Here is a 12,492-nt window from a genome sequence, read left to right as displayed (position 1 = left end):
AGACCCCTTTCTACCAGGTCGTAACAGCGCATTCCACCAGTCTGTCTATATCCCCTCGAAGTCTCTCACTATCCTCCTCACAGTTCACAATACTTCCAAGGTTTGAGTCAACTGAAAATTTTTAAATTGTGCCCGGTACACTGAACTCTTGATATTTTCCATGTAATTTGACTGACTACATAGACTGGCACAACTCTGAACCATTTATAGAACTAACCATCTTCTACTATAATTCCAACTCCATTTCCATTACAAAATTAGAGGTTTATCTTTGCAAACTGGTCAGAGGTTTAGCACATCATTATAACTATAAACAGTTTGCACAGCAAGGCCAACATTTGCAACAAATAGTGATATGGACATAAAAACTAGGAGATGTAGGTGAAGGAGCATGTTTAAGGAACAGGGTGTGTGCACTCTCAAATTAAATTTTGACGTGTTTTTGCATGTGTGCAAATTCACACCCAAAACCAAGAACCACATATATCTCAACTGCCAATTTCATTGCCAACTTTATGCATGGTGTAGCATACTTTTGATGAAACTAATACTTTTATTAAGATCCATGATATAATATGTAAATGGTTAGTTTAATGAGTAGATTATTTTTCAATAAGCAAAGGAAAATGGTGTTAATAATTCTAACAATAATTGTAAGCTAAATACTTAAGACATGCTAGTGTCAAGTTCCAACAGAATGTGAAAAGTACATTAAGGAATATATATAATTCTCGTTGTGTTGTGTAGCAATGCTAATTGCATAAAATAGGAACAAAGTTATCATTATGATTATGACAGGACTTGCATTCTGTAACAACTTGGTGGTCATACAATTTTTTCCATCAGCAATTTACTGGCTTCAATACTATTTAGTATATATATTGTTCAGTAGTTTATATGACCACAATGATGATATAAATCCCAGATGTCAGCTCCATTGGTAAGTTTAACTTATGGGTATGGATGAGCGATAATTGACAAGCATCCACAGTGTGAGTGAATAATGACCTTCTGGGTGTAGTGAGATTTAATATGTTGCTTTGTGGAAATTCATTTTTAAAGAAACCCTTGGCTTTTCTAAAACCTCAGTGGTAAAGTCACAGGAATAGAAAAAACAGGAATGTGACTTGTGGGTAATCCTGGTGCAAGTGCTAGGATGCTTCCACCAGGACATTCGTTGATAATTTTGCTGTGTTTTCAAGGTTGAGAGAATTTCCTTGATTTGTGTGAAAGTAACAGCTTCACCAGGGGGCATCTCAGACACCCCAACTTCCTCCAGAGGCCACATTTTGTGGTTGAAATGTGCCTAGTGGAGGTAGTCTTGCACCACCCCTCCCAAAAAGAACTTTTATCTACTCCAAGCAGCAAGAGGGCTTTATTCAAATAATAATAAAAATAAAAAGTCAACTTGCTTTTTCTTCAGGGGGCTCCTGACCATCATTTCAACCAATATGCTCAGATGGATCTTAAGTGTCGCCAAATGTATCAGTTGCCTGTCTTTGGCAATTGAAACTGGGGCTTTTGGTGTTGGAAGTTCCTGCTCCTTTTATGCTGCTCGACTTTAACAAGTTGATGGAGATTCTACCCCTTTGGAGACCCATAGAGATCCCAACATTAGGTTGGGAGCTGGTGTATCTGTTTCCCAGCCTGACCTCTGAGCCTTCAACCACTCCCACCAAAGTTGTGATGCCCTCCAAAGTCACACAGCATGTGAAAACTCACTGACTAGACTTATACGTCTCATTTAGGTGAGAGACTGGGAGCCAGTTTAAGTACAGAGGGAGGAGCTGACTGTCTTTCAAAAGGTGTAGCAGTGAGGAAGAATCAATTAGAGAGCCTGCAGATAAGGAGAGAGAACCTAAAGGAGCTCAGGGTTTTTTTTTATTCGTTCGGTAAGCATTTATTGCCCATCCCTAATTGCCCTTGAGAAGGTGGTGGTGAGCTGCTTTCTTGAACCGCTGCAGTCCATGTGGGGTCGGTACACCTACAGTGCTGTTAGGACACATGATTCCAGGATGGTATGTTGCCTCCCTGGTACCAGGGTCGAGGATGTTACTAAGTGGTTGTAGAACATTCTAGGAGAGAGGCTGAACACCCAGAGGTCATGATCCATATAAGTACCAATGACATGGTAGTCAGAAGGATGAGGTGCTACAGGCAAGATGGAGCAGCACAGCGGCTGTTGTGTGTTGTTGTTGTAGTTGAAGCATAGCTAGGGCATTGTAGATAAATTTCAGAGTCCAGATTGGGTCAACTAATAACTCTTCATTATTTATACACTACTATTTACACTCTCCTCAAGCCTCCTTACCTAGCATCCTTTGTGCTGCTACTCTCTTCTTCCAAAGTCTGTTACCATGTGACTGTTACATCAACATCACTACAGTGGGAAGTGGTGCACTCACTGTCTCCAACATTAACCCTTACATGTCCTTATACTGCAGCACCCAGAGGGAGCAAAGTAAAAAAAAAACTAAAAGTGACGTCAGCACAAGGGAAGGTGCTGATTATTGAGTAGCTGATGAGTGTTTTTTTAAATTTCTGTTACGTTTAGTCAGTCTAATAAATAGAAGCTTGCCTGGGAACCTCAGAACCATAGAAATGCAAATCCTATACTATGTGGGACCTCCAGGACACTTCTTGTGTCCTGGACAACCACAAGTGCATGAAATGTTGTCAGCTGGAGGAGCTTGAGCTCTGGTTTTCGGAGCATGAACAGTAGCTGGTGTCACTGCAGTGAATCCATGAGGCCGAGAGCTATGTAGATAGCATGTATCTGGATGTGGCCATGCCACAGCTTAAGTGTGTGCAGGTAGAGACTGGGTGACCTCCAGTGAGTCAAGCAGGATCAGCCAGGTCGTGCAGGAGTTCCCTGATGACATCTTGCTCTCCAACTGGCATTCAGTTCTGAATATGGGTGAGAGCAATGGTTCCTCTGGGAAATACAGCCAGGGCCAAGTCCACAGTACCACAGATGGTTCAGCTGTGGAAGTGGGGAGAAGGAAGGTCAGGAGAGCAATAAGGGTCGGTGTTGGAGAAAATCCAGTTAAAACCCAATGATTCAACAAATTCTCCGGACTCAGACTTTGAGAATAAACAGACTTTATTCATGATATCATGGAGAGCACACCTTACCTAAAAGCGGTCCAGTGTTACTCTCTAGAACAAAGGAAATCCACAACGGATATACAGTTACTCAGCCCATCCCGGCTGGACACAATCCAATCAGAATGGTTATTGATGACATACATTACACATAGTACCAATTAAATCACTGATTAGGCATCATGTGGCGACCTGATCAGCTTATGCCGGCCCTGATCATCAATTGATGAGCTCAGGTCCCATCCATTGTCCTGAAGTCTCCCAATTGTCACTTTAAATGGGCCTGCATTCCTGAAGGTGCCGGGCAGTCTGCAGATTCACTGATAAGAGGGGCCCCCTCTCGTTATCTGTGTTATGCTGTACCAAGCTCCAACTGTGAGCTCACTAAATCTGTCCCACAGTGCCTCGGGCTAAAACTCCATTTTGTATCAATATGTGGCTATACTTTCAACTCATATAAGAGAGAATACGTGTATACGTTCTCACTAGGATTATATTAATCTACTTACAAAATAATAGGTATAGAAGCAAAACTCAGCAAAATTGCTCCCACAGTCGGGGACTCAATAGTTCGAGGAACAGACAGGTGTGCCTGCAGCTGCACACATGATTCCAGGATGGTATGTTGCCTTCCTGGTACCAGGGTCGGGGATGTTACTGAGTGGCTGCAGATCATTCTAGAGGAGGAGGCTGAACACCCGGCGATCATTATCTATATAGTTACCAACGAATGGTTGAAAGAAGGATGAGGTCCTACAGGCAAATTTCAGGAAGCTAGGCAAGGAATTAAAAAGTAGGACCTCAAAGGAGTTATCTCTAAATTACTTCTTGTGCCGTGCACGAGTGAATACAGAAATAGGAGGATAGTGCAGCTGACTGCATGACTGGAGAGATGGTGCAAGAGGGTAGGCTTTAGATTCCTGGGGCATTGGGGCTGGTTTTGGAAAGATGGGACCTGTACAAGCTGGCCAAGTTGTACCTCAAAGGGACCTGGATCAATATCTGACTAGGGAGATTTGCCAGTGTTGTTGGGGAGGCTTTAAAATAGCTTGGCAGAGGCATAATAACCTGAACTAGGTTTCAGAAGGAAGAGAAGCAAAACTGGAAACAGAAGGCAGAAAATTAGGAAGCAAGTATGGAAGGTTGAGGAAACAAAGGCTAGAAAATAGGCAACAAAGGAGTTGTTCATTGATTAGTGGTATATACTTCAACACAAGGAGTCTAATGAACAAGGCAGATAAGCCAAGGGCACAGATAGATATTTGGAAGTATGAAATCCGAGCTATTTTTAAAATGTGACTTAAAGAAGGGCAGGAATGACAGCTCAATATTCCTGGATACAGAGTTTTCAGACAGGATAAAGAGTGGGTAGAAAAGGAGGGGGGGGTCGCAATCTTGGTAAAAGAAACAATCAGAGCTGAGAGGAGGGATGATATGCTAGAAGGAGCATCAAATGAAGACACATGGGTTTAACTGAGAAAAAAAGGACAATCACATGCCGGGAGTATATTATAGATCCTGAAATAATCAGAAAGAGATAGAGGAGCAAATATGTAGGCAAATTGCTGAAAAGTGCAAAAACAAAAGGGCAGTAATTGTAGGGGATTTCAACTGCCACAATATTAACTGGGATAAAAGTTTTAAATTGGCAAAGGCCAATTTTGCGAAGTTGAGATATGATTTGGCAAAAGTGGACTGGAAACATCTACTTGAGGTAATTCAGTGTCAGAGCAGTGAGAAGTATTCAAGAAGGAGCACAAAGAAAAAGGGTAGGACTCACAATTTTTGAAAGATTCTTTCATGGGATGTGGGTGGTGCTGGCAAGGCCAACATTTGTTGCCCATCCCTAATTGTCTTTGAGAAGGTGATGGTGAACCACCTTCTTGAACCGATGCAGTCCATCTGGTTTGGGTACACCCACAGTGCTGTTAGGGAGGGAGTTCTAGGATTTTGATCCAGTGACAGTGAATGGCAATATTGTTCCAAGTCAGAATGGTGTGTGAGTTGGAGGATATCTTGCAGGTAGTGATGTTCCCATGTGTCTGCTGTCCTTGTCCTTCTAGGTGGAAGAGGTTGTGGGTTTGGAAGGTGCTGTCAAAGGAGCGGTAGTGAGTTGCCGCATGCATCTTCTGTATGGTACACACTGCTGCCGCTGTTCATTGGTGGTGGAGGGAGTGAATGTTTAAGGTGGTGGATAGGGTGCCAATCAAGCGGGCTGCTTTGTCCTGGATGATGTCAAGCTTCCTGAGATTTGTTGGAGCCCTCTCATCCGGGAAAATCGAGAGCATGCCATCACACTCCTCACTTGTGCCTTGTTGATGGTGGACAGGCTTCAGGAAGTCAGGGGGTGGGTTGTTCACCGCAGAATTCCCAGTTTCTTACCTGCTCTTGGAGCCATAGTATTTATGTGGTTGTTCCAGTTCAGTTTCTGGTCAATGGTAACCCCCAGGATGTTGATGGTGGGGGATGCAGCAATAGTAATGCATTGAATGTCAAGGGGAGATGGTTAGATTCTCCCTTATTGGAAATCGTAATTGCCTGGCACTTGTGTGGCGTGAATGTTACTTGCCACTAATCAACTCAAGCCTGAATGTTGTCCAGGTTTTACTGCATATGGACACAGACTGCTTCAGTTTCTGAGGAATTGCAAATGGTACTGAACATCGTACAATTATCAGTAAACATCCCCACTTCCGAACCCCTTGGATGTCAAAGAGCATATTGAGTAGGATAAGGCAAAAAAAGAAAGCTTATGTCAGATGCCAAGTGCTCATTACTGCATTAGGAAAGCAAAGAGAATGCATGAAAAAATATTGTCAAGTAAAATCAAGTAAAACCCAAAGATGCTTTATAACAATGTTCTATGATAAAGAGCAAGAGGATGGAAAGAATAGGGCCAATTAGAGACCAAAAAGATAACTTGTGTGTGGAGGCACAAGACGTGGGCATGGTTCTTAATTAATACTTTGTGTCTGTTTTCACAAAAGAGAGAGATGAAGCACACATTGTAGTTAAGGTGAAGGTGTGTGACATATTGGATGGGATAAACATAGTTAATGAGGAAATATTAAGGTGAAAGTGGATAAATTACCAGGCCCGGATGAAATATATACCAGGCTGCTAAGAGAAGCAAGGGAAGAAATAGAGGAGGCTCTGACCATCGTTTTCCAATCCTCTCTGGCTACAGGCATGGTGCCAGATGATTGGAGGACTGCTGATGTTGCACTATTGTTTAATAAAAGAGGTAGGGATAGCCTGAGTAATTACAGGCCAGTCAGCCTAACCTTGGTGATAGGCAAATTACTGGAAAAAAATCTGAGAGATGGTATATATATATATATATATATATATATAGTATATAGGAAAGATTGGATAGGCTAGGGTTGTTTTCCTTAGAACAGAGGAGGCTGAGGGGTGACTTAATTGAGGTGTACAAAATTATGAGGGGCTACTAGATAGAGTAGACAGGAAGGACCTGTTTCCCCTGGCAGAGGGGTCAATTACCAGGGAGCACAGATTTAATGTGATTGGTAGAAGAATTAAAGGGGACATGAGGAAACACTTTTTCACCCAGAGGATGGTGGATGTCTGGAATTCACTGCCAGGAATGGTGGTGGAGGCAGAAACCCTCAATTCTTTTAAAAGGTACCTGGACATGCATCTGAAGTGCTGTAACCCGCAAGGCTATGGACCAGGTGCTAGAAGGTGAGATTAAATTGGGTAGCTAGTTTTTTTCAGCTGCGACGGGCTAAATGGCGTCCTTCTGTGCCATAATTTTTCTGTGGTTTCTGTGGTATAAATCGTCATTTAGAAAGGCATGGATTAATCAAGGGCAGTCAGTGTAGATTTACTAAGGGAAGGTTGTATCTGACTAACTTGATTGACTTTTTTGAGGAAGTAACAAGGAGGGTTGATGAGGCTCACACATTTGATGTAGTCTACATGGATTTAGCAAGGCTTTTGACAAGGTCAGAAATGGCAGACTGATCAGTATATTGAAAGCTCATGAGATCCAAGAGAAAGTAGCAAGTTGGATCCAAAATTGGCCGAGCAGCTGTGGTCAATGGGTGTTTATGTGACTGGAAGGCTGTTTCCAGTGGGATTCTGGGACTTAGTATTTGGTCCCTTGCTGTTCGTGGTATATGTCAATGATTTAGACTTAAATATAGGAGGCGTGATTAAGAAGTTTGCAGATGATATGAAAATTGGTCATGTGGTTGATAGTGAGAAAGAAAACTGTAGAGTGCAGGAAGATATCAATACACTCGTCAGGTGGGCAGAAAAGTGGCAATTGGAATTCAATCCGGAGAAGTGTGAGGTAATACATTTGGTGAGGACAAACAATGCAGCAGCAAAATTGTATACCATCACAATCTGTAACCACATGGTAGAACACATCCCTCACCTCTCCACCAACACAGATCAGGAGATTTTGTTCAATGAGGTGTACAGAAGCATATTTCAGGAGCAGATGTACATTAGAATGAAGTTATCAACCTTGTGAAACTACAACCCAGGGATGAGTGCATACTAAACACCAAAAGCGGTAGATTATAAATAGAGCTAAGTAGTCCCACAACTAATGGATCAGAGCAAAACTCCATAGCCCTATCACATTCAAATTGAGAATGGTGGTGAACAATCAGGCTGAAATAGAAAGATGGTATACCTTAAGTATCCCCATCCTCAAACATGCCAACCACATGAGTGCAAGAGACAAGGCTGAATGTTTGCAAGCATTTTCACACCAAAGTATTGAGTGGATGATGCTGCTTGGTTGTCTCCTGAGGTTCCCACAATTATAGATACCAGAAGTGATTGAAAGGATTGAACACAGTGAAGGCCATAGGCTCTGACAATATCTTGGCTGTAGAGCCGAAGACCTGTTCACCAGAACTAGCAATCCCATTCCATTAACAAACACAGTGGAGCAGTGGTTAGCACTGCAGCCTCACAGCTCCAGGGACCCGGTTCGATTCTGGGTACTGCCTGTGTGGAGTTTGCAAGTTCTCCCTGTGCCCGCGTGGGTTTTCGCCAGGTGCTCTGGTTTCCTCCCACAGCCAAAGACTTGCAGGTGATAGGTAAATTGGCCTGTTGTAAATTTTCCCTAGTGTAGGTAGGTGGTAGGGAATATGGGAGTACTGTAGGGTTAGTATAAATGGGTGGCTGTTGGTCGGCACAGACTCGGTGGGCCGAAGGGCCTGTTTCAGTGCTGTATCTCTAAAATAAAAAAAAATAAAAACAAACCTCCTACCACCACACCTAGCCAAGCTATTCCAGTAAAGTTATCTATCCTACAGTAGAACTCCACCTCAACATTCAGAAATTAGTTTCTTCCCAGCATAAGGACAGGAATGGGGCTGTTCACTGATGATTTAACAATGTTCAGTTCCATGTACAATTCCACTAATAATCAACTAGTACATGCTGACATACAGCAGGACTTGGACAATATTTTGGCTTGGACTGACAAGTGGCAGATCTAATTTGTACCACATAAGGGTCAGGTTACTATTAGCTCCAACAGAATATAGCCCAACAACCTTTTCCTGAGCTTAAATAGAACCATTATTGCTGCATTCCCCATCACCAACACCTTGTAGGTAACCATTGACCAATAGCTTTACTGAACTAGCCATATCTTCACTGGGGCTACAAGAACAGGGCAGAGGTGAAGTATTTTGGAACACTGATACACTTCTTGACCCCATCTAACATCTCCTGCATCTACAAAGCTCAAGTCAGAAGTGTGATGGAATACTCGCCACTTGTCTGAATGGGTGCCTTTGCAAGAGCACTCAAGGGGCCAGCAATGGTCAGCAGCAGTCTGCATATCTAACATGGAGTTAGGGGGAACACTCCTCCCAGCTCTGCAATAAGACACATACAAATGTTCAAAATTACCCTTTCTGGTGGCAGCCTCCAGTCCAGAGGTCATGCACAATTGAATTTTGTAATGGTGGGGGGGGGGCCTCAAACAGTTATTAGGCCTGCTAATTTGCATAATCAAAGAGCTAATACCTGTTTCAGGTGTCAATAGAGAAGCCTTTACCAATTTGATACCAATTTGGCGTACTTCAGGCATCGAATGTGCATCCACATTCCATCCACCATATTGAAATCCCATTTTATGCCTTTAAAATTGGCAAAGCACAGTCTAATTTCTGGACCTATGTTGTTACAGAAGAGGTGAATGGTTTAATGGGATACCAACTTAAAACGCTAATGGAACGTTGCTCCTTCCTCGCAAAACATTCCACAATTCACACTCATAGGTCTCTTCTTTCTTTCCTTGAAGAAGAGAGCACAGAAAACCAGGGAGAGGCAGAGAACTGGCGATAGCCCGCCAGTTATAGCCACCCTGACAGCAGAGGAGGAGACAGTGGAGATAAGCTGCATCTCCACATGCCTGGCGATTGGTGATGCAGAGTTAGGGGCCTCCCAAATACCTAGTGACAGAATTAAATATAGCACACATGGCATATAACACTTATTCATGTAGACTTGATGTCACTAGGCATTGGAATATGATGATCTGCACAATGATGACTTAGAACCTGCTCCCCTTGTCCATTTTAATTCATGTCTTTCATCTCCTGCAGGTTCCGCAAGTGTCCTGAAAAACTACAGCCAGAGGAAGATGAAGAGGAGGTCACTCACTTTGAGGAGGCACCATCATACAACTCATACTTACTGTCCACCAGCTCAGATACTAACAGTTCGGTGGCTGAGAGGTAGTTGCGTTTTCACATGGAGAATTGCAATCACAAGTGAGCACGAGCAAGTGGTGGTGGCAGGTACAGCAGTGGAGAGTCCCCATTGGAGGGTGCAGGACCCACCAAGCTTAGCTCAGCTGGACACAGATGCTGAGCCTCAGAGGTCATCCACAAAGAGCGCTATTCTGGGGCAGCAGCAGAAAATGTCTGAGGATCTGTCAGCATTTCCAGAGGCACTGCGCATGATTGCAGAGAGATTGGAGGTGTCTGCCGCTGATATGTGCCATGTTGTCTCAGGCCTTTGTGCTGATGTCTAGCTGATGTCTGCGTCCAAGATTGACCATCTGCACAAAGCATCAAGCAGGCAGTCCACCGAGTGCATGCTGGCCCTTAGTAATGGCCTGCATCTGGGTCGGATTTTGTGCAGCTACTGGAGCTCCTGGTGCTGGGCTGTAAAGGTGGAGGGGAGGGCGGAGCCCTGCCTCGACCTTTTCTAACCCTACCAGGTGCGATCCTCCATTGTTTCGGAAGCTAAGCTTGTGGCGCTGGGATCTCGTTCCCCTTAAAGACGGGGATCCCACCTCCAAAATCTGCCAGCCAATCACAGGGCTGGCAGCTCAGCAGTATTGGCAGTGCCCCTGCCAGTGGTGGGTACTGCCGATACGGCAGAGGCCTTGGATCCAGGTCCAGCGCTGGAACCCTGGACATAAGAAAATAAGAACATATGAACTAGGAGGAGGAGTAGGCAATTCAGTCCCTCGAGCTTGCTTCGCCATTTAATACAATCATGGCTGATCTCATCTCAGCCTCAACTCCACTTTCCTGCCCGTTCTCCATAACCCTTCAACCCATTACTAATTAAAAATCTGTTATCTCCTCCTTAAATTTACTCAATGTCCCGACATCCACTGCACTCTGGGGTAGTAATTCTGCAGACTCACGGCTCTTTGAGAGAAGTAATTTCTCCTCATCTCTGTTTTAAATCTGCTACCCCTTATCCTAAAACTATGACCTCTCGTTCTAGATTGCCCCACAAGGAAACATCCTCTCTATGTCTACTTTGTCAATCCCCTTAATCATCTTTTATACCTCAATTAGAACTCCTCTCATTCTTCTAAACTTTAGAGAGTAAAGGCCTAAACTGCTCAGTCTCTCTTCATAAGACAAACCCCTCATCTCTGGAATCAATCTAGTGAACCTCCTCTGAACTGCCTCCAATGCAACTACATCCCTTCCCAAGTAAGGGGACCAAAACTGTTCGCAATACTCCAGGTGCGGTCTCACGAATGCCTTGTACAGTTACAGCAACACTTCCCTACTCTATTCCTTTGGCAATAAATGCCAAAATTCCATTTGCCTTCCTTATTACCTGCTGTACCTCCATACTAGTTTTCCGTGATTCATGCACGAGGACACCCAGATCCCTCTGCACCGAAGCACTCTGAAGTTTCTCTCCATTTAGATAATAATTTGCTTTTCTATTCTTCCGACCAAAATGAATAACCTCACAATTATCCACGTTAAAATCCATTTGTCAAATTTTGGCCCATTCACCTAACCTATCCATATCCATTTGTAAATTTCTTATTTCTTTATTGCAACTTACTATCCCACCTATTTTAGTGTCATCTGCAAATTTGGCTATAGTACCTTCTATCCCTGCATCCAAGTCATTAATATAGATTGTAAATAGTTGGGGCCCGAGGACCGAACCCTGTGGCACCCCACTAGTTACATCTTGCCAACCGAAAGACCCATTTATCCCGACTCTCTGTTTTCTGTTGGTTAGCCAATCCGATATCCAAGCTAATAAATTGCCTGTAACTCCATGTGATCTTACTTTGTGTATTAACCTTTTGTGCGGCACCTTATCAAATGTCTTTTGGAAGTCCAGTTATACTACATCTACAGGATCCCCATTATCTACTTTGCTTGTTACAGCTTCGAAGAGCTCTAGCAAATTAGACAAACATGATTTACCCTTCATAAAACCATGCTGTCTCTGATGGATTGCGTTTTGACTTTCTAAATGTCTTGTTATTACTTCCTTAATAATGGATTCTAACAATTTCCCAATGACAGATGTTAAACTAACAGGTCTATAGTTTCCTACTTTCCTCCCTTTTTGAATAAGGGCATTATATTAGCTTTTTTAGAATCCACTGGAACCTTTCCCGCATCCAGGAAATTTTGGAATATTAGGAACATAGGAAGATAGGAACAGGAGTAGGCCATTCAGCCCCTCGAGCCTGTCCCACCATTCAATGAGATCATGGCTGATCTGCGGCCTAACTCCATATCCCTGCCTTTGGCCCATATCCCTTAATATCTTTGCTTAACAAAAATCTATCTATCTCAGATTTAAAATTAACAACTGCTCTAGCTTCAACTGCTGTTTGTGAGACAGAGTTCCAAACCTCTACCACCCTTTGCGTGAAGAAGTGCTTCCTAACATCTCTCCTGAATGGTCTGGTCCTAATTTTTAGACTATGCCCCCTAGTTTTAGAATCTCCAACCAGTGGAAATAGTTTATCTTTATCTAGCCTGTCTTTTCCTGTTAATATCTTGAAGACTTTGATCAGATCACCCCCTAACCTTCCAAATTCTAGCGAAAACAGGCCTAATTTGTGTAATCTCTCCTCGTAACTTAACCCCTGTAGTCCCGGTATCA

The sequence above is a fragment of the Heterodontus francisci genome, chromosome 1, assembly GCF_036365525.1.
Source record: "Heterodontus francisci isolate sHetFra1 chromosome 1, sHetFra1.hap1, whole genome shotgun sequence".
Lineage (NCBI taxonomy): Eukaryota > Metazoa > Chordata > Chondrichthyes > Heterodontiformes > Heterodontidae > Heterodontus > Heterodontus francisci.
The sequence above is the reverse complement of the archived record's forward strand: the minus strand, read 5'-3'. Positions refer to the sequence as shown.